This window comes from Phyllobates terribilis, unplaced genomic scaffold, assembly GCF_046119375.1.
Source record: "Phyllobates terribilis strain yellow unplaced genomic scaffold, ASM4611937v1 Scaffold_1__5_contigs__length_1240528914, whole genome shotgun sequence".
Classification (NCBI taxonomy): Eukaryota; Metazoa; Chordata; class Amphibia; order Anura; family Dendrobatidae; genus Phyllobates; species Phyllobates terribilis.
Genome location: NW_027362761.1, coordinates 1,011,459,816 through 1,011,482,834, shown reverse-complemented (window position 1 = coordinate 1,011,482,834; position 23,019 = coordinate 1,011,459,816). Strand labels below are relative to the sequence as shown.

The 23,019-nt window shown below is 48.3% G+C and overlaps 1 protein-coding gene across 4 annotated transcripts in view; it reads left to right on the top strand.

The window, feature by feature from the left end:
- Positions 1–23,019, top strand: part of CLCN3 (chloride voltage-gated channel 3) — a 167,469-nt gene that overhangs the window by 76,817 nt on the left and 67,633 nt on the right. The window lies entirely within an intron of this gene.

Genomic DNA, 23,019 nt, shown 5'->3' with positions numbered 1-23,019 from the left:
TTGAGGGTATAGTTTTGTTCATTACCCCTTAAAGACTTGTGATTTCTACTGCCTTTCTCTGTGGGGGGGATGTTCTATAGTAGGGGTGGTTGTTTGAAATAAAACCTCCATACGTGTCTTTTATATGGCCTTAATATTTGGGAATATTATTTACATGGACTGTGCTATACCCTCTCACCTTGTACTCTTGCTTTATAGTGGTGACGACTTATCGTGTATTAATCAAGTGTATTTGGATGGTTGATATTTATAACCAAGGCATGGGAACATTGTTTATTATCTTGCTATCCCCCCAAAGAAAATGGCTGTTTGTGAGATAGCCGAATGATTCTCTGTTTTTTGCACGACTTCACTTTAAGCATTGTATTTTTTGTCTGCTTCTCTGTGTGTATTTTGCACTTTAGTATTTTTAATCGGTCAATTTTTAATAATCTGAATTAAAGGTTAATTTTTAGAGGGTCTTTTTCTGTTATACGTAATAATACCGCTTAAACAGAGATGTACTTCTGTGATCCAATTCTGGTACAATGTAAGGGGTGCAGTGTATAATGGGCGGTGTGTACAGTGTATGTGTGGTGTGTACGCTGTATCATGGGCGGTGTATACGGTGTATCATAGGCAGTGTTTATGGAGCTTGTGTACAGTGTATCATGGGCTGTGTACAGTATGTATGGTGTATCATGGGCTGTGTGTACGGGGCTTGTGTACGGTGTCTCATGGTCGGTGTACGGAGCTTGTGTATGGTGTATCTTGGGCGGTGTGTATAGAGCTTGTGTACAGTGTATCATGGGCGATGTGTAAGGATCTTCTGTACGGTGTATCATGGGCGGTGTTTACGGAGCTTGTGTACGGTGTATCATGGGCTGTGTGTACAGTGTGTGTGCGATGTGTATCATAGTCAGTGTGTAAGGAGCTTGTGCATGGTGTATTGTGAGCGGTGTGCACAATGTGTATGGCGGTTGTGTACAGTGTAATGTGCAGTGAGGGGTGGTGAATTGAGGTTGTGTATGGTGTATAAAGGCAGTGTGTACAGTGTATGTGCGGTGAGGGGCGGTGTATGGAAGTTGCGTACGGTGTACAATGTGCATGGAGCATGTGTACGGTGTATAATGGGCTGTGTATAATGTGTAGTGAGGGGTATATAATGTGTATGGAGCTTGTGTTCGGTGTTTCATGTGCAGTGAGGGAGTGGTGTATATAATGAGCGGTGTGTACAGTGTATGTGCGGTGACGGGCAGTGTGTACAGGCAGTGCAGTGTATAATGTGTAGGGAGGTTGTGTACAGTGTATAATGGGTGGTTTATAGTGTGTGGTGTGTACAGTGTATAATGTATGTGTGGTGTGTACAGTGTATAATGGGCAGTGAATAATGTGTGTATGCGGTGTGTACAATGGGCGGTGTATTATGTGTGTGTGTGGTGTGTACAGTGTATAATAGGTGGTGTATAATGTGTGTGTGTATAATGTGTGTGAGGCAGTGCAGTGTGTATGTATATGGAGGTTGTGTACGGTGTATAATGGGCGGTGTATGTGCGGTGTGTATGATGTATAATGGGTGTCGTATAATGTGTTTGTATAGAGCGGTGTGTACAGTGTACAATGGGCGGTGTGTGAGCGGTGTGTACAGTGTATAATGGGCAGTGTGTGTACGGTGTATACAGTGGTGTGTAATGTGTGTATAGAGCGGTGTATACAATGTATAATGGGCGGTGTATAATGAATGTCTATAGAGTGGTGTGTGCGAGGGGTGGTGTATGTGTGTACGGTGTATAATGGGCGTATAGAGCGGTGTGTACCGTGTGTGAAGGCTGGTGTATAATGTGTGCATAGAGCGGTGTGTGCGGTGTATCATTATACACCGCACACACCGCTCTATGCACACATTATACACTTTATACGCCTTTGAGGGGAGGTGTTCTTAATGGGCGGTGTGTATAATGTGTATGGAGGTTGTGTACGGTGTATGAGGAGTGGTGTGTACACTGTATAGTGTATATGGAGGTTGTGTACGGTGTATAGTGTGTATGGAGGTTGTGTACAGTGTGAGGAGCGGTGTGTACAGGTAGTACAGTGTATGTGTATGGTGTATAATGGGTGGTGTGTATACTGTCTATGTATATGGAGGTTGTGTACAGGCAGTGCGGTGTATGGAGGTTGTGTAGTGGACGGTGTATGCACTCTGTATGGAGGTTGTGGACAGGCAGTGCATGTGTATATATATGGAGGTTGTGTACGGTGTATAATGGGCGGTGTGTACACTGTACACTCCCTGACAGAAGTTATGTCGCTTATCCATGTTATGTAAATTAAAGCTTATAACCTGACGTTAAATTCATTCATTGGTTTTATAAATTACTCTTTTGAAAGCTGAAACCCTCCCAAATTTGGTTTCGGTTAAGAAAAAAAATTGGCATCAATGCTGAAATATTGATCATTTAATGAACACAGAATGGTCAGATTTTGGCAAGACAAAAGTTTTGTCGCCCACAGAAAGTAATGTGATATTCAAACAAATAATTATCTTAAAATACAAATATATGTTGCATAACATTGGTGAATGAAGTTGTGGTGCTATTAGAGTCATATTTAATATTTTGTGTGACTTCCATGAGCTTGAAGGACTGCATCCGTGCGGTTCAACAATGATTCATACAATTTATTAATGAAGTCATCAGGAATACCAAAGAATGCAGTCTTACATGCCTCCCAGAGTTCATCTAGATTCTTTGGTTTTGTCTTCCAAGCTTCCTCCTAAATCCAACCCCAGATATGCTCAATGATGTTCATGTCTGGTGACTGGGCTGGCCAGTCCTTGAGCACCTTCATCTTTTTTGACTGGAGGAATTTTGTTGTAGAGATGGATGTATGAGATGGAGCACCATCCTGCTGCAGAATTTGACCCCTTTTATGATTTGGAATGTAAGAGGTAGCTAATACTTCTTGATATTTTAGGCTATTGATATTGCCTTCCACCTTGCAAATGTTTCGCACACCCCCATACTGAATGTAACCCCAGACCATGATCTTTCCACCACCAAATGTAACTGTTTTCTGGGTGTATTTTGGATCCATACAGGCTCCAGTAGGTCTCCTGCAGTATTTGCGGCAGCTGTGGTGTAATTCTACTGAAGATTCATCAGAGAAATCCACCTTCTGCCACTTTTCCAGCATCCATCTGTTTAGCAGGCTGTGGAACTTTGCAAATGCCACACGTTTTTTTATTTGCCTTTTGTTTAGTGCTGGCTTCTGGGCACTGATTCCACCATGGAGGCCATTTCGAGACAGAATCCTACAAACTGTTCTAGTTGACACAGGGACTTGAGGTGACCAGGCCTGTTGGAGCTCTGCTGCAGTGGAAGAGGGGCTTGCTTTGGATTTTCTAAGAAACAAACATTCCTCCTGAGCAGTTGTCTTGCGGGGTCTTCCGGACCTGGGCTTGTCAAACACATCTCCAGTCTCTTCAAATCTTTTTTTAATTCTTTGTACTTGACGCTGAGACACATTAAAGGTGGCAGCCACCTCTGCAGTGGATCTGGTCTTCAGCCTTTTGATATCAAGGCTTTGGTCGCAGAGTGGATTTTTGGCATGTTGTCAGAGCTCAAGTTGCAGTTCAAGTGAAGGTCTGGGGTGCTGGGTTTCTTTTTTATACACACCCACTAATTAACCGATCATTTACTGAACACTGGTGAGGATGTAAACTAGGATTGGGTGCATTATATGACCAGGCGACAAAACTTTTGTCTTGCCAAAATCTGACCATTCTGTGTTCATTAAATGATCAATATTTCAGCATTGATGCCAATTTTTTTTCTTAACCGAAACCAAATTTGGGAGGGTTTCAGCTTTCAAAAGAGTAATTTATAAAACCAATGGATGAATTTAACGTCCGGTTATAAGCTTTTATTTACATAACATGGATAAGCGACATAACTTCTGTCAGGGAGTGTATATATGTTTGGAGGTTGTGTACAGTGTAAGGGACTGTGTGTACAGGCAGTGCGGTGTATATGTGTATGGAGGTTGTGTACGGTATATAATGGGCGGTGTATACACTGTGTATGGCGGTTGTGTGCTATGTGTACACTGTGTGTATGGAAGTTGTGGGCGGTGTATAATGGGCAGTGTACATTGTATATGTGTATGGAGCGGTGTGTACAGGTAGGGTGTATATGGGGGTTGTGTACAGTGTATGAGGGGCAGTGTGTACACTGTATACAGGTGCATCTCACTAAATTAGAATATCATCTAAAAGTTAATTTATTTCAGTTCTTCAATACAAAAAGTGAAACTCCTATAGAGTCATTACAAACAGAGTGATCGATTTCAAGTGTTTATTTCTGTTAATGTTGATGATTATGGCTTACAGCCAATGAAAACACAAAAGTCATTATCTCAGTAAATTAGAATACTTTAACAACAGCTTGAAAAATGTTTTTGAAATCTGAAATGTTGGCCTACTGAAATGTATGTTCAGTAAATGCACTGAATACTTGGTCGGGACTCCTTTTGCATCAATGCGGCATGGCATGGAGGCGATCAGCCTGTGGCACTGCTGAGGTGTTATGGAAGCCCAGGTTGCTTTGATAGCAGCCTTCAGCTCATCTGCATTGTTGGGTCTGGTGTCTCTCATCTTCCTCTTGACAATACAATAAGGTCAGGCGAATTTGCTGGTCAATCAAGGAAATTGAACCTGTTGTTTTTAAACCAGGTATTGGTACTTTTGGCAGTGTGGACAGGTGCCAAGTCCTGCTGGAGAATGAAATTTCCATCTCCAAAAAGCATGTCGGCAGAGGGAAGAATGAAGTGCTCTAAAATTTCCTGGTAGACGGCTGCGCTGACTTTGGTCTTGATAAAACACAGTGGACCTACACCAGCAGATGACATGGCTCCCCAAACCATCACTGATTGTGGAAACTTCACACCAGACCTCAAGCAGCTTGGATTGTGTGCCTCTCCACTCTTCCTCCAGATACTGGGACCTTGATTTCCAAATGAAATTCAAAATTTACTTTCATCTGAAAACAACACCTGGGACCATTGAGCATCAGTCCAGGTCTTTTTCTCCTTGGCCTAGGTAAGACTCTTCTGGCGTTGTCTATTGGTCATGAGTGGCTTGACATAAGGAATGCGACACTTGTAGCCCATGTCCTGGATACGTCTGTGTGTGGTGGCTCTTGAAGCAATGACTCCAGCAGCAGTCCACTCCTTGTGAATCTCCCCCAAATTTTTGAATGACCTTTTATTAACAATCCTTTCAAGGCTGCGGTTATCCCGGTTGCTTGTGCACCTTTTTCTACCACACTTTTTCCTAACACTCAACTTTCCATTAATATGCTTGGATACAGGACTCTGTGAAAAAACAGCTTCTTTAGCAATGACCTTTTGTGGCTTACCCTCCTTGTGGAGTGTGTCAATGACTGCCTTCTGGACATCTCTCAAGTCAGCAGTCTTCCCCATGATTGTGGAGCCTAATGAAACAGACTAAGGGACATTTTTAAACACTTAGGAAGCCTTTGCAGGTGTTTTTTGTTAATTATTCTAATTTACTGAGATAATGACTTTTGTGTTTTCATTGGTTGTAAGCCATAATCATCATTAACGGAAATAAACACTTGGAATAGATTACTCTGTTTGTAATGACTCTCTATATAATTGGATTCACTTTTTGTATTGAAGAACTGAAATAAATTAATTTTGATGATATTCTAATTTAGTGAGATGCACTTGTATGTGTATGGAGGTTGTGGGCGGTGTATAATGTGCAGTGTGTACACTGTATATGTGTATGGAGCGGTGTGTACAGTGTATAATGGGGGGGTGTACACAGTGTATGGAGCTTGTGTACAGTGTATATATACCGTTGAAACCACAAGTTTACATACATTTATATAAAAAGACACACATGCATGGTTTCTCAATATCTGACATGAAATCAGAATAAACCTTTCCCGTTTAAGGTCAATTAGGATTACCATAATTTTTAATATTTGCCAAATGCCAGAATATAGAGAGAGAGAATGTTTTAAGGCATTTTTATTACTTACTGCAAAGTCAAAAGTTTACATACACTAAGATTACTATGCCTTTAAACAATTCTGGACTGCCCATATGATGTCATGTGTTTGGAAGCTTCTGATAGTTTTTTTTGGCAACATCTGAGTTAATTACATACACACCTGTGGATGTACTTTAATGCACACCTGAAACACACTGCTTCTTTGTGTAGCATCATGGGAAAGTAAAGAAATCAGCCAAGATATCGGGAAGAGAATTGTGGACTTGCACAAGTCTGGCTCATCCTGGAGTACAATTTCAAGATACCTGAAGGTGCCTTGTTCATCTGTACAAACAACTATACCCAAGTACAAACAAGATGGGAATATCCAGCCATCATACCGCTCAGGAAGGAGACATGTTCTGTGTCCCAGAGATGAATGTGTTTTGGTCCGAAATGTGCATATCAACCCAAGGTCAAGGGCAAAAGACCTTGTGAAGATGATGGTGGAAGCTGGTAAGATTGTGTCAATAACCACAGTGAAACAAGTACTGTATCAACATGGGCTGAAAGTACACGTAGGCATGGGAGTCTGGACTCATGGCTCCTCCTGTCTGGACAATAAATCAGCATTTTGGTGCTAGTTCTCTTGGATATCATACAATAAAGTTACTGGGCTGAAGGTCCAGGCTTCATTTCGCATCCTCTGACTTAAAAGCTGATTCCTGCACCCACAAATTGGCACTCTAGATCTCCCACATCATTTCCTAGGACAATATCTGCAGGCAGGCCACTCATCACCCCAACCACACATTGCTTGACCCCAAAGCCAAAGTCCAGTTCTACATTTGCTTTCAGATATTCCTCCATTGGCCTCCAGCTAATTCAATGGTAATCCCAGCTCCTTGGTGTATTGCTTCCGGTTGAACCACTCTGGGATCAGCTATGGTGAGAAATGCCCCATAGTCACAAAACCCAAGAACTCTCTGACCGTCCAGCATGAGCTCTTGTAAAAGCTTTCTTTGATTATTAGAGGAACTCGTGGCTGTGGCCTGCACCCCATAAACCCCTAATGGTCGAACATGGGTGTCTGAATCATTAGGCGAGTCAACTTGGAGAGGTGACAACTCTTCCTCCATGATATTTGGCTTTAAATAATTTATAGGCTGATTTGGTGTAGGGTTATTCCTCGATTGACCATGAGGGTAGGCATCTCGCAGAAGCCCAGGCTGCCCACATAAGTAACATCTGTGCTGTGTCACACTCCTTCCCATTTGCATTCTGGGGAAGGAGGTAAGGGAACCTAGAGGCTGATATTCCTGTAAAGGTACATAAGGTGGTTGTTGGGATTGAGGACTATTCCTCCACTTGGTAGCTGGGCATATGTGGCCTGCAGATGCTCAGGATGCCCACAGCCATAACACCTGCGCTCTACTACATTCCCTCCTTGTCGCATTCCAGAGGATGAGGTAGGACTAGCTGGAAAGTGATTCACATGGGTATCAACATGAGGTGGTGGTCTAGTTGGACAGCAAACCTTGGGGACTGAAGTGTTGGTAGTTTTTTCTCCATCCACCAGCAGCTTTATCCACTGAGGCTTGATGGTGAGAACCTAATCAACTAAAGCGGTAGCTTGTTCTACTGTCGCTGGTTTTCTTTCACGCATCCATTCCCTGATATCAGCGGGGCATTTGACAAAGAACTGTTCTTTTAGGATAACCTGGATGATGGTCTCCCAAGTTAAGGCACCCTCTCCTTCCAGCCAGCGTTGACATGCCTGTTTGATCCTATGGGCATACATTTTACATTTACAGGCTAAAGAGCGGAACGGAGTCCTGTAAGTGTCTGGAGTAACCGCATAATGTTCCGGGATGGTTTCCTTAATGTCCTCATACTCACGGTTCCAAAGCTCGATATGCTTCCGCAGCTCCACCCTCTAAGAGCTCCCCACTAGATGTCTGACCCGCTCCATTTCTGGAACTTCCGTTAACTGACATTGATGTTCAAAGTCTTGGAAGAATCCCTCCATGTCCCCTGAAGCCTCATTAAATGGCTTAAAGTCCTTACGGGACACTCTTGAAGTTTCCCTCATGGTGGGTGTGGTGGATAATGTCTGCCTGGGGTGTTTCTAGCTGCTTCCACAGTGAGCTGCCTTTCATGGGCTCTTCGAATGGCCTCCCGTTTATCTTCTATAGTGGCTTCACCTCCAAGCAATGCCATCTCCTCCTCATACCACACAACCCACTGACTTTTCCAGGCATTTACCTCCAATTGATCTGGGAATCCACCTTCAGTGCCATCTTGAAGGCTGGCTCCTTCCAATGCCTCAATTAGTTGCTCCTTGGATAGTCCTTTGTAACTGACCTTTTTTTGTAGATTCCACACTGTCCAATTCCTGTATCCTGAGGTTCTGGCTCCATTCGTTGTTGGGCCGCTGTTATCCATTCCTTCTGCTCTGATCCTTCCGCTGCCAACTAGTTTGTGACGGGGTGTGATACGGAGCAGGCACAGACAGCAGGCCGATGAACAATCCCACAACCTTTATTGGGACTAGGAGCATATAACACCAAACGTAGCTATAGTTCCTTAGGTTCAGTAACACAGGGTCAAATCTGGGGGGCGCCACCCGGTAATCCAACGCCAAGTACAATGCAACAACAGTCTCAGAATAAGTCCTCAAATCCAACAGGGTGGCGAGAGATCACAATCCCACGTGGCAACTGATCTCCAATGTCCAACGAATCTTCAATAGTCCATACGCGGCACCAGGATTTGGCCTCAACAACAGATCCTAGCCCTTCACACAGCATAGCATCAACTAACTAAAAACCATGTTCTCCTTCTCTTGGGATCTGGCCCCAGGTTGGGCCGAGATGCACACACCCCACCCCCTTAAACATGTACTACAGGTAACTCTAAGAATGAGGAATCTTCTAGAACCCCATGCAGAGAGGAACAAAGACACTCATGTCCCCACTAGATGCAGGACAGAAAATGCTAATATATGCCCGAGTCCAGTATGGTCCATGAAAACAGGCTGGGGGCGTCACTCTGTTACAGTGTATAATGGGCGGTGTGTACACTGTATGGAGGTTGTGTACATTCTACATGTGTATGGAGGCTGTGTACAGTGTATAATGTGTGGTGTGTACACTGTATGGAGGTTGTGTATAATATGTGGTGTGTACACTGTATGGAGGTTGTGTACAGTGTATATGCGTATGGAGGTTGTGTACAGTGTATAATGGGCTGTGTGTACAGTGTATGAGGGGCGGTGTGTATGGAGGTTATGTACTTGTATGAGGGGTGGTGTATAATGGGCTGTGTGTACAATGTATGAGGGGCGGTGTGTACTGTGTATAATGGGCTGTGTGTACAGTGTATGAGGGGCGGTGTGTACGGTGTATAATGGGCTGTGTGTACAATGTATGAGGGGCAGTGTGTACTGTGTATAATGGGCTGTGTACAGTGTATGAGGGGCGGTGTATAATGGGCTGTGTGTACAGTGTATGAGGGGCGGTGTATAATGGGCTGTGTGTATAATGGGCTGTGTACAGTATGAGGGGCGGTGTATAATGGGCTGTGTGTACAGTGTATGAGGGGCGGTGTATAATGGGCTGTGTACAGTGTATGAGGAGCGGTGTATAATGGGCTGTGTACAGTGTATGAGGGGCGGTGTATAATGGGCTGTGTGTACAGTGTATGAGGAGCGGTGTGTATGGAGGTTGTGTACACGTATGAGGGGCGGTGTATAATGGGCTGTGTACAGTGTATGAGGGGTGGTGTATAATGGGCTGTGTACAGTGTATGAGGGGCGGTGTATAATGGGCTGTGTGTACAGTGTATGAGGGGCGGTGTGTATGGAGGTTGTGTACACCTATGAGGGGCGGTGTATAGTGGGCTGTGTGTACAGTGTATGAGGGGCGGTGTATAATGGGCTGTGTGTACAGTGTATGAGGGGCGGTGTATAATGGGCTGTGTGTACAGTGTATGAGGGGCGGTGTATAATGGGCTGTGTGTACAGTGTATGAGGGGCGTTGTATAATGGGCTGTGTGTACAGTGTATGAGGGGCGGTGTATAATGGGCTGTGTGTACAGTGTATGAGGGGCGGTGTATAATGGGCTGTGTGTACAGTGTATGAGGGGCGGTGTATAATGGGCTGTGTGTACAGTGTATGAGGGGCGGTGTATAATGGGCTGTGTGTACAGTGTATGAGGGGCGGTGTATAATGGGCTGTGTGTACAGTGTATGAGGGGCGGTGTATAATGGGCTGTGTGTACAGTGTATGAGGGGCGGTGTATAATGGGCTGTGTGTACAGTGTATGAGGGGCGGTGTATAATGGGCTGTGTGTACAGTGTATGAGGGGCGGTGTATAATGGGCTGTGTGTACAGTGTATGAGGGGCGGTGTATAATGGGCTGTGTGTACAGTGTATGAGGGGCGGTGTATAATGGGCTGTGTGTACAGTGTATGAGGGGTGGTGTATAATGGGCTGTGTGTACAGTGTATGAGGGGCGGTGTATAATGGGCTGTGTGTACAGTGTATGAGGGGCGGTGTATAATGGGCTGTGTGTACAGTGTATGAGGGGCGGTGTATAATGGGCTGTGTGTACAGTGTATGAGGAGCGGTGTGTATGGAGGTTGTGTACACGTATGAGGGGCGGTGTATAATGGGCTGTGTATAGTGTATGAGGGGCGGTGTATAATGGGCTGTGTACAGTGTATGAGGGGCGGTGTATAATGGGCTGTGTGTACAGTGTATGAGGGGCGGTGTATAATGGGCTGTGTGTACAGTGTATGAGGGGCGGTGTATAATGGGCTGTGTACAGTGTATGAGGAGCGGTGTGTATGGAGGTTGTGTACACGTATGAGGGGCGGTGTATAATGGGCTGTGTGTACAGTGTATGAGGGGCGGTGTATAATGGGCTGTGTGTACAGTGTATGAGGGGCGGTGTATAATGGGCTGTGTGTACAGTGTATGAGGGGCGGTGTGTATGGAGGCTGTGTGTACAGTGTATGAGGGGCGGTGTGTATGGAGGTTGTGTACACGTATGAGGGGCGGTGTATAATGGGCTGTGTGTACAGTGTATGAGGGGCGGTGTTTAATGGGCTGTGTGTACAGTGTATGAGGGTCGGTGTATAATGGGCTGTGTGTACAGTGTATGAGGGGCGGTGTATAATGGGCTGTGTACAGTGTATGAGGGGCGGTGTATAATGGGCTGTGTGTACAGTGTATGAGGGGCGGTGTGTATGGAGGTTGTGTAAACCTATGAGGGGCGGTGTATAGTGGGCTGTGTGTACAGTGTATGAGGGGCGGTGTATAATGGGCTGTGTGTACAGTGTATGAGGGGCGGTGTATAATGGGCTGTGTGTACAGTGTATGAGGGGCGGTGTATAATGGGCTGTGTGTACAGTGTATCAGGGGCGGTGTATAATGGGCTGTGTGTACAGTGTATGAGGGGCGGTGTATAATGGGCTGTGTGGACAGTGTATGAGGGGCGGTGTATAATGGGCTGTGTGTACAGTGTATGAGGGGCGGTGTATAATGGGCTGTGTGTACAGTGTATGAGGGGCGGTGTATAATGGGCTGTGTGTACAGTGTATGAGGGGCGGTGTATAATGGGCTGTGTGTACAGTGTATGAGGGGCGGTGTATAATGGGCTGTGTGTACAGTGTATGAGGGGCGGTGTATAATGGGCTGTGTACAGTGTATGAGGGGCGGTGTATAATGGGCTGTGTGTACAGTGTATGAGGGGCGGTGTATAATGGGCTGTGTGTACAGTGTATGAGGGGCGGTGTATAATGGGCTGTGTACAGTGTATGAGGGGCGGTGTATAATGGGCTATGTACAGTGTATGAGGGGCGGTGTATAATGGGCTGTGTGTACAGTGTATGAGGAGCGGTGTGTATGGAGGTTGTGTACACGTATGAGGGGCGGTGTATAATGGGCTGTGTGTATGGAGGTTGTGTACACGTATGAGGGGCGGTGTATAATGGGCTGTGTGTACAGTGTATGAGGGGCGGTGTATAATGGGCTGTGTGTACAGTGTATGAGGGGCGGTGTATAATGGGCTGTGTGTACAGTGTATGAGGGGCGGTGTGTATGGAGGCTGTGTGTACAGTGTATGAGGAGCGGTGTGTATGGAGGTTGTGTACACGTATGAGGGGCGGTGTATAATGGGCTGTGTATAGTGTATGAGGGGCGGTGTATAATGGGCTGTGTACAGTGTATGAGGGGCGGTGTATAATGGGCTGTGTGTACAGTGTATGAGGGGCGGTGTATAATGGGCTGTGTGTACAGTGTATGAGGGGCGGTGTATAATGGGCTGTGTACAGTGTATGAGGAGCGGTGTGTATGGAGGTTGTGTACACGTATGAGGGGCGGTGTATAATGGGCTGTGTGTACAGTGTATGAGGGGCGGTGTATAATGGGCTGTGTGTACAGTGTATGAGGGGCGGTGTATAATGGGCTGTGTGTACAGTGTATGAGGGGCGGTGTGTATGGAGGCTGTGTGTACAGTGTATGAGGGGCGGTGTGTATGGAGGTTGTGTACACGTATGAGGGGCGGTGTATAATGGGCTGTGTGTACAGTGTATGAGGGGCGGTGTTTAATGGGCTGTGTGTACAGTGTATGAGGGTCGGTGTATAATGGGCTGTGTGTACAGTGTATGAGGGGCGGTGTATAATGGGCTGTGTACAGTGTATGAGGGGCGGTGTATAATGGGCTGTGTGTACAGTGTATGAGGGGCGGTGTGTATGGAGGTTGTGTAAACCTATGAGGGGCGGTGTATAGTGGGCTGTGTGTACAGTGTATGAGGGGCGGTGTATAATGGGCTGTGTGTACAGTGTATGAGGGGCGGTGTATAATGGGCTGTGTGTACAGTGTATCAGGGGCGGTGTATAATGGGCTGTGTGTACAGTGTATGAGGGGCGGTGTATAATGGGCTGTGTGGACAGTGTATGAGGGGCGGTGTATAATGGGCTGTGTGGACAGTGTATGAGGGGCGGTGTATAATGGGCTGTGTGTACAGTGTATGAGGGGCGGTGTATAATGGGCTGTGTGTACAGTGTATGAGGGGCGGTGTATAATGGGCTGTGTGTACAGTGTATGAGGGGCGGTGTATAATGGGCTGTGTGTACAGTGTATGAGGGGCGGTGTATAATGGGCTGTGTACAGTGTATGAGGGGCGGTGTATAATGGGCTGTGTGTACAGTGTATGAGGGGCGGTGTATAATGGGCTGTGTGTACAGTGTATGAGGGGCGGTGTATAATGGGCTGTGTACAGTGTATGAGGGGCGGTGTATAATGGGCTGTGTACAGTGTATGAGGGGCGGTGTATAATGGGCTGTGTGTACAGTGTATGAGGAGCGGTGTGTATGGAGGTTGTGTACACGTATGAGGGGCGGTGTATAATGGGCTGTGTGTATGGAGGTTGTGTACACGTATGAGGGGCGGTGTATAATGGGCTGTGTGTACAGTGTATGAGGGGCGGTGTATAATGGGCTGTGTGTACAGTGTATGAGGGGCGGTGTATAATGGGCTGTGTGTACAGTGTATGAGGGGCGGTGTGTATGGAGGCTGTGTGTACAGTGTATGAGGGGCGGTGTGTATGGAGGTTGTGTACACGTATGAGGGGCGGTGTATAATGGGCTGTGTGTACAGTGTATGAGGGGCGGTGTTTAATGGGCTGTGTGTACAGTGTATGAGGGTCGGTGTATAATGGGCTGTGTGTACAGTGTATGAGGGGCGGTGTATAATGGGCTGTGTGAACAGTGTATGAGGGGCGGTGTGTATGGAGGTTGTGTACACGTATGAGGGGCGGTGTATAATGGGCTGTGTACAGTGTATGAGGGGCGGTGTATAATGGGCTGTGTACAGTGTATGAGGGGCGGTGTATAATGGGCTGTGTGTACAGTGTATGAGGGGCGGTGTGTATGGAGGTTGTGTACACCTATGAGGGGCGGTGTATAGTGGGCTGTGTGTACAGTGTATGAGGGGCGGTGTATAATGGGCTGTGTGTACAGTGTATGAGGGGCGGTGTATAATGGGCTGTGTGTACAGTGTATGAGGGGCGGTGTATAATGGGCTGTGTGTACAGTGTATGAGGGGCGGTGTATAATGGGCTGTGTGTACAGTGTATGAGGGGCGGTGTATAATGGGCTGTGTGTACAGTGTATGAGGGGCGGTGTATAATGGGCTGTGTGTACAGTGTATGAGGGGCGGTGTATAATGGGCTGTGTGTACAGTGTATGAGGGGCGGTGTATAATGGGCTGTGTGTACAGTGTATGAGGGGCGGTGTATAATGGGCTGTGTGTACAGTGTATGAGGGGCGGTGTATGAGGGGCGGTGTATAATGGGCTGTGTGTACAGTGTATGAGGGGCGGTGTATAATGGGCTGTGTACAGTGTATGAGGGGCGGTGTATAATGGGCTGTGTACAGTGTATGAGGGGCGGTGTATAATGGGCTGTGTACAGTGTATGAGGGGCGGTGTATAATGGGCTGTGTACAGTGTATGAGGGGCGGTGTATAATGGGCTGTGTACAGTGTATGAGGGGCGGTGTATAATGGGCTGTGTACAGTGTATGAGGGGCGGTGTATAATGGGCTGTGTGTACAGTGTATGAGGGGCGGTGTATAATGGGCTGTGTGTACAGTGTATGAGGGGCGGTGTATAATGGGCTGTGTGTACAGTGTATGAGGGGCGGTGTATAATAGGCTGTGTGTACAGTGTATGAGGGGCGGTGTATAATGGGCTGTGTGTACAGTGTATGAGGGGCGGTGTATAATGGGCTGTGTGTACAGTGTATGAGGGGCGGTGTATAATGGGCTGTGTGTACAGTGTATGAGGGGCGGTGTTTAATGGGCTGTGTGTACAGTGTATGAGGGTCGGTGTATAATGGGCTGTGTGTACAGTGTATGAGGGGCGGTGTATAATGGGCTGTGTTAACAGTGTATGAGGGGCGGTGTGTATGGAGGTTGTGTACACGTATGAGGGGCGGTGTATAATGGGCTGTGTACAGTGTATGAGGGGCGGTGTATAATGGGCTGTGTATAGTGTATGAGGGGCGGTGTATAATGGGCTGTGTGTACAGTGTATGAGGGGCGGTGTGTATGGAGGTTGTGTACACGTATGAGGGGCGGTGTATAATGGGCTGTGTACAGTGTATGAGGGGCGGTGTATAATGGGCTGTGTATAGTGTATGAGGGGCGGTGTATAATGGGCTGTGTGTACAGTGTATGAGGGGCGGTGTATAATGGGCTGTGTGTACAGTGTATGAGGGGCGGTGTATAATGGGCTGTGTGTACAGTGTATGAGGGGCGGTGTATAATGGGCTGTGTGTACAGTGTATGAGGGGCGGTGTATAATGGGCTGTGTGTACAGTGTATGAGGGGCGGTGTATAATGGGCTGTGTGTACAGTGTATGAGGGGCGGTGTATAATGGGCTGTGTGTACAGTGTATGAGGGGCGGTGTATAATGGGCTGTGTGTACAGTGTATGAGGGGCGGTGTATAATGGGCTGTGTGTACCGTGTATGAGCGGCGGTGTATGAGGGGCGGTGTATAATGGGCTGTGTGTACAGTGTATGAGGGGCGGTGTATAATGGGCTGTGTGTACAGTGTATGAGGGGCGGTGTATGAGGGGCGGTGTATAATGGGCTGTGTACAGTGTATGAGGGGCGGTGTATAATGGGCTGTGTACAGTGTATGAGGGGCGGTGTATAATGGGCTGTGTACAGTGTATGAGGGGCGGTGTATAATGGGCTGTGTACAGTGTATGAGGGGCGGTGTATAATGGGCTGTGTACAGTGTATGAGGGGCGGTGTATAATGGGCTGTGTACAGTGTATGAGGGGCGGTGTGTAATGGGCTGTGTGTACAGTGTATGAGGGGCGGTGTATAATGGGCTGTGTGTACAGTGTATGAGGGGCGGTGTATAATGGGCTGTGTGTACAGTGTATGAGGGGCGGTGTATAATGGGCTGTGTGTACAGTGTATGAGGGGCGGTGTATAATGGGCTGTGTGTACAGTGTATGAGGGGCGGTGTATAATGGGCTGTGTGTACAGTGTATGAGGGGCGGTGTATAATGGGCTGTGTGTACAGTGTATGAGGGGCGGTGTATAATGGGCTGTGTGTACAGTGTATGAGGGGCGGTGTATAATGGGCTGTGTGTACAGTGTATGAGGGGCGGTGTATAATGGGCTGTGTGTACAGTGTATGAGGGGCGGTGTATAATGGGCTGTGTGTACAGTGTATGAGGGGCCGTGTATAATGGGCTGTGTGTACAGTGTATGAGGGGCGCTGTATAATCGGCTGTGTGTACAATGTATGAGGGGCGGTGTATAATGGGCTGTGTGTACAGTGTATGAGGGGCGGTGTATAATGGGCTGTGTGTACAGTGTATGAGGGGCGGTGTATAATGGGCTGTGTGTACAGTGTATGAGGGGTGGTGTGTATGGAGGTTGTGTACACCTATGAGGGGCGGTGTATAATGGGCTGTGTGTACAGTGTATGAGGGGCGGTGTATAATGGGCTGTGTGTACAGTGTATGAGGGGCGGTGTATAATGGGCTGTGTGTACAGTGTATGAGGGGCGGTGTATAATGGGCTGTGTGTACAGTGTATGAGGGGCGGTGTATGAGGGGCGGTGTGTACAGTGTATGAGGGGCGGTGTATAATGGGCTGTGTGTACAGTGTATGAGGGGCGGTGTATAATGGGCTGTGTACAGTGTATGAGGGGCGGTGTATAATGGGCTGTGTACAGTGTATGAGGGGCGGTGTATAATGGGCTGTGTACAGTGTATGAGGGGCGGTGTATAATGGGCTGTGTACAGTGTATGAGGGGCGGTGTATAATGGGCTGTGTGTACAGTGTATGAGGGGCGGTGTATAATGGGCTGTGTGTACAGTGTATGAGGGGCGGTGTATAATGGGCTGTGTGTACAGTGTATGAGGGGCGGTGTATAATGGGCTGTGTGTACAGTGTATGAGGGGCGGTGTATAATGGGCTGTGTGTACAGTGTATGAGGGGCGGTGTATAATGGGCTGTGTGTACAGTGTATGAGGGGCGGTGTGTATGGAGGTTGTGTACACGTATGAGGGGCGGTGTATAATGGGCTGTGTGTACAGTGTATGAGGGGCGGTGTATAATGGGCTGTGTGTACAGTGTATGAGGGGCGGTGTATAATGGGCTGTGTGTACAGTGTATGAGGGGCGGTGTATAATGGGCTGTGTGTACAGTGTATGAGGGGCGGTGTATAATGGGCTGTGTGTACAGTGTATGAGGGGCGGTGTATAATGGGCTGTGTGTACAGTGTATGAGGGGCGGTGTATAATGGGCTGTGTGTACAGTGTATGAGGGGCGGTGTATAATGGGCTGTGTGTACAGTGTATGAGGGGCGGTGTATAATGGGCTGTGTGTACAGTGTATGAGGGGCGGTGTATAATGGGCTGTGTGTACAGTGTATGAGGGGCGGTGTATAATGGGCTGTGTGTACAGTGTATGAGGGGCGGTGTATAATGGGCTGTGTGTACAGTGTATGAGGGGCGGTGTGTATGGAGGTTGTGTACACGTATGAGGGGCGGTGTATAATGGGCTGTGTGTACAGTGTATGAGGGGCGGTGTATAATGGGCTGTGTGTACAGTGTATGAGGGGCGGTGTATAATGGGCTGTGTGTATGGAGGTTGTGTACACCTATGAGGGGCGGTGTATAGTGGGCTGTGTGTACAGTGTATGAGGGGCGGTGTATAATGGGCTGTGTGTACAGTGTATGAGGGGCGGTGTATAATGGGCTGTGTGTACAGTGTATGAGGGGCGGTGTGTATGGAGGTTGTGTACACGTATGAGGGGCGGTGTATAATGGGCTGTGTGTACAGTGTATGAGGGGCGGTGTGTATGGAGGTTGTGTACACGTATGAGGGGCGGTGTATAATGGGCTGTGTGTACAGTGTATGAGGGGCGGTGTGTATGGAGGTTGTGTACACGTATGAGGGGCGGTGTATAATGGGCTGTGTGTACAGTGTATGAGGGGCGGTGTATAATGGGCTGTGTGTACAGTGTATGAGGGGCAGTGTATGAGGGGCGGTGTATAATGGGCTGTGTGTACAGTGTATGAGGGGCGGTGTGTATAGAGGTTGTGTACACGTATGAGGGGCGGTGTATAATGGGCTGTGTGTACAGTGTATGAGGGGCGGTGTATAATGGGCTGTGTGTACAGTGTATGAGGGGCGGTGTATAATGGGCTGTGTGTACAGTGTATGAGGGGCGGTGTATAATGGGCTGTGTGTACAGTGTATGAGGGGCGGTGTGTATGGAGGTTGTGTACACGTATGAGGGGCGGTGTATAATGGGCTGTGTGTACAGTGTATGAGGGGCGGTGTATAATGGGCTGTGTGTACAGTGTATGAGGGGCGGTGTATAATGGGCTGTGTGTACAGTGTATGAGGGGCGGTGTATAATGGGCTGTGTGTACAGTGTATGAGGGGCGATGTATAATGGGCTGTGTGTACAGTGTATGAGGGGCGGTGTATAATGGGCTGTGTGTACAGTGTATGAGGGGCGGTGTATAATGGGCTGTGTGTACAGTGTATGAGGGGCGGTGTGTATGGAGGTTGTGTACAGTGTATGAGGGGCGGTGTATAATGGGCTGTGTGTACAGTGTATGAGGGGCGGTGTATAATGGGCTGTGTGTACAGTGTATGAGGGGCGGTGTATAATGGGCTGTGTGTACAGTGTATGAGGGGCGGTGTATAATGGGCTGTGTGTACAGTGTATGAGGGGCGGTGTATAATGGGCTGTGTGTACAGTGTATGAGGGGCGGTGTATAATGGGCTGTGTGTACAGTGTATGAGGGGCGGTGTATAATGGGCTGTGTGTACAGTGTATGAGGGGCGGTGTATAATGGGCTGTGTGTACAGTGTATGAGGGGCGGTGTATAATGGGCTGTGTGTACAGTGTATGAGGGGCGGTGTATAATAGGCTGTGTGTACAGTGTATGAGGGGCGGTGTATAATGGGCTGTGTGTACAGTGTATGAGGGGCGGTGTATAATGGGCTGTGTGTACAGTGTATGAGGGGCGGTGTGTATGGAGGTTGTGTACACGTATGAGGGGCGGTGTATAATGGGCTGTGTGTACAGTGTATGAGGGGCGGTGTATAATGGGCTGTGTGTACAGTGTATGAGGGGCGGTGTATAATGGGCTGTGTGTACAGTGTATGAGGGGCGGTGTATAATGGGCTGTGTGTACAGTGTATGAGGGGCGGTGTATAATGGGCTGTGTGTACAGTGTATGAGGGGCGGTGTATAATGGGCTGTGTGTACAGTGTATGAGGGGCGGTGTATAATGGGCTGTGTGTACAGTGTATGAGGGGCGGTGTGTATGGAGGTTGTGTACAGTGTATGAGGGGCGGTGTATAATGGGCTGTGTGTACAGTGTATGAGGGGCGGTGTATAATGGGCTGTGTGTACAGTGTATGAGGGGCGGTGTATAATGGGCTGTGTGTACAGTGTATGAGGGGCGGTGTATAATGGGCTGTGTGTACAGTGTATGAGGGGCGGTGTATAATGGGCTGTGTGTACAGTGTATGAGGGGCGGTGTATAATGGGCTGTGTGTACAGTGTATGAGGGGCGTTGTGTATGGAGGTTGTGTACACGTATGAGGGGCGGTGTATAATGGGCTGTGTGTACAGTGTATGAGGGGCGGTGTGTATGGAGGTTGTGTACACGTATGAGGGGCGGTGTATAATGGGCTGTGTGTACAGTGTATGAGGGGCGGTGTGTATGGAGGTTGTGTACACGTATGAGGGGCGGTGTATAATGGGCTGTGTGTACAGTGTATGAGGGGCGGTGTGTATGGAGGTTGTGTACACGTATGAGGGGCGGTGTATAATGGGCTGTGTGTACAGTGTATGAGGGGCGGTGTATAATGGGCTGTGTGTACAGTGTATGAGGGGCGGTGTATAATGGGCTGTGTGTACAGTGTATGAGGGGCGGTGTGTATGGAGGTTGTGTACACGTATGAGGGGCGGTGTATAATGGGCTGTGTGTACAGTGTATGAGGGGCGGTGTGTATGGAGGTTGTGTACACGTATGAGGGGCGGTGTATAATGGGCTGTGTGTACAGTGTATGAGGGGCGGTGTGTATGGAGGTTGTGTACACGTATGAGGGGCGGTGTATAATGGGCTGTGTGTACAGTGTATGAGGGGCGGTGTGTATGGAGGTTGTGTACAGTGTATGAGGGGCGGTGTATAATGGGCTGTGTGTACAGTGTATGAGGGGCGGTGTGTATGGAGGTTGTGTACACGTATGAGGGGCGGTGTATAATGGGCTGTGTGTACAGTGTATGAGGGGCGGTGTATAATGGGCTGTGTGTACAGTGTATGAGGGGCAGTGTATGAGGGGCAGTGTATAATGGGCTGTGTGTACAGTGTATGAGGGGCGGTGTGTATGGAGGTTGTGTACACGTATGAGGGGCGGTGTATAATGGGCTGTGTGTACAGTGTATGAGGGGCGGTGTATAATGGGCTGTGTGTACAGTGTATGAGGGGCGGTGTATAATGGGCTGTGTGTACAGTGTATGAGGGGCAGTGTATAATGGGCTGTGTGTACAGTGTATGAGGGGCGGTGTGTATGGAGGTTGTGTACACGTATGAGGGGCGGTGTATAATGGGCTGTGTTTACAGTGTATGAGGGGCGGTGTATAATGGGCTGTGTGTACAGTGTATGAGGGGCGGTGTATAATGGGCTGTGTGTACAGTGTATGAGGGGCGGTGTATAATGGGCTGTGTGTACAGTGTATGAGGGGCGGTGTATAATGGGCTGTGTGTACAGTGTATGAGGGGCGGTGTATAATGGGCTGTGTGTACAGTGTATGAGGGGCGGTGTATAATGGGCTGTGTGTACAGTGTATGAGGGGCGGTGTATAATGGGCTGTGTGTACAGTGTATGAGGGGCGGTGTATAATGGGCTGTGTGTACAGTGTATGAGGGGCGGTGTATAATGGGCTGTGTGTACAGTGTATGAGGGGCGGTGTATAATGGGCTGTGTGTACAGTGTATGAGGGGCGGTGTATAATGGGCTGTGTGTACAGTGTATGAGGGGCGGTGTATAATGGGCTGTGTGTACAGTGTATGAGGGGCGGTGTATAATGGGCTGTGTGTACAGTGTATGAGGGGCGGTGTATAATGGGCTGTGTGTACAGTGTATGAGGGGCGGTGTATAATGGGCTGTTTGTACAGTGTATGAGGGGCGGTGTATAATGGGCTGTTTGTACAGTGTATGAGGGGCGGTGTATAATGGGCTGTGTGTACAGTGTATGAGGGGCGGTGTATAATGGGCTGTGTGTACAGTGTATGAGGGGCGGTGTATAATGGGCTGTGTGTACAGTGTATGAGGGGCGGTGTATAATGGGCTGTGTGTACAGTGTATGAGGGGCGGTGTATAATGGGCTGTGTGTACAGTGTATGAGGGGCGGTGTATAATGGGCTGTGTGTACAGTGTATGAGGGGCGGTGTATAATGGGCTGTGTGTACAGTGTATGAGGGGCGGTGTGTATGGAGGTTGTGTACACGTATGAGGGGCGGTGTATGAGGGGCGGTGTGTATGGAGGTTGTGTACACGTATGAGGGGCGGTGTATAATGGGCTGTGTACAGTGTATGAGGGGCGGTGTATAATGGGCTGTGTGTACAGTGTATGAGGGGCAGTGTATGAGGGGCGGTGTATAATGGGCTGTGTGTACAGTGTATGAGGGGCGGTGTGTATGGAGGTTGTGTACACGTATGAGGGGCGGTGTATAATGGGCTGTGTGTACAGTGTATGAGGGGCGGTGTATAATGGGCTGTGTGTACAGTGTATGAGGGGCGGTGTATAATGGGCTGTGTGTACAGTGTATGAGGGGCGGTGTGTATGGAGGTTGTGTACACGTATGAGGGGCGGTGTATAATGGGCTGTGTGTACAGTGTATGAGGGGCGGTGTATAATGGGCTGTGTGTACAGTGTATGAGGGGCGGTGTATAATGGGCTGTGTGTACAGTGTATGAGGGGCGGTGTATAATGGGCTGTGTGTACAGTGTATGAGGGGCGGTGTATAATGGGCTGTGTGTACAGTGTATGAGGGGCGGTGTATAATGGGCTGTGTGTACAGTGTATGAGGGGCGGTGTATAATGGGCTGTGTGTACAGTGTATGAGGGGCGGTGTGTATGGAGGTTGTGTACAGTGTATGAGGGGCGGTGTATAATGGGCTGTGTGTACAGTGTATGAGGGGCGGTGTATAATGGGCTGTGTGTACAGTGTATGAGGGGCGGTGTATAATGGGCTGTGTGTACAGTGTATGAGGGGCGGTGTATAATGGGCTGTGTGTACAGTGTATGAGGGGCGGTGTATAATGGGCTGTGTGTACAGTGTATGAGGGGCGGTGTATAATGGGCTGTGTGTACAGTGTATGAGGGGCGGTGTATAATGGGCTGTGTGTACAGTGTATGAGGGGCGGTGTATAATGGGCTGTGTGTACAGTGTATGAGGGGCGGTGTATAATGGGCTGTGTGTACAGTGTATGAGGGGCGGTGTATAATGGGCTGTGTGTACAGTGTATGAGGGGCGGTGTATAATGGGCTGTGTGTACAGTGTATGAGGGGCGGTGTGTATGGAGGTTGTGTACACGTATGAGGGGCGGTGTATAATGGGCTGTGTGTACAGTGTATGAGGGGCGGTGTGTATGGAGGTTGTGTACACGTATGAGGGGCGGTGTATAATGGGCTGTGTGTACAGTGTATGAGGGGCGGTGTGTATGGAGGTTGTGTACACATATGAGGGGCGGTGTATAATGGGCTGTGTGTACAGTGTATGAGGGGCGGTGTATAATGGGCTGTGTGTACAGTGTATGAGGGGCAGTGTATGAGGGGCGGTGTATAATGGGCTGTGTGTACAGTGTATGAGGGGCGGTGTGTATGGAGGTTGTGTACACGTATGAGGGGCGGTGTATAATGGGCTGTGTGTACAGTGTATGAGGGGCGGTGTATAATG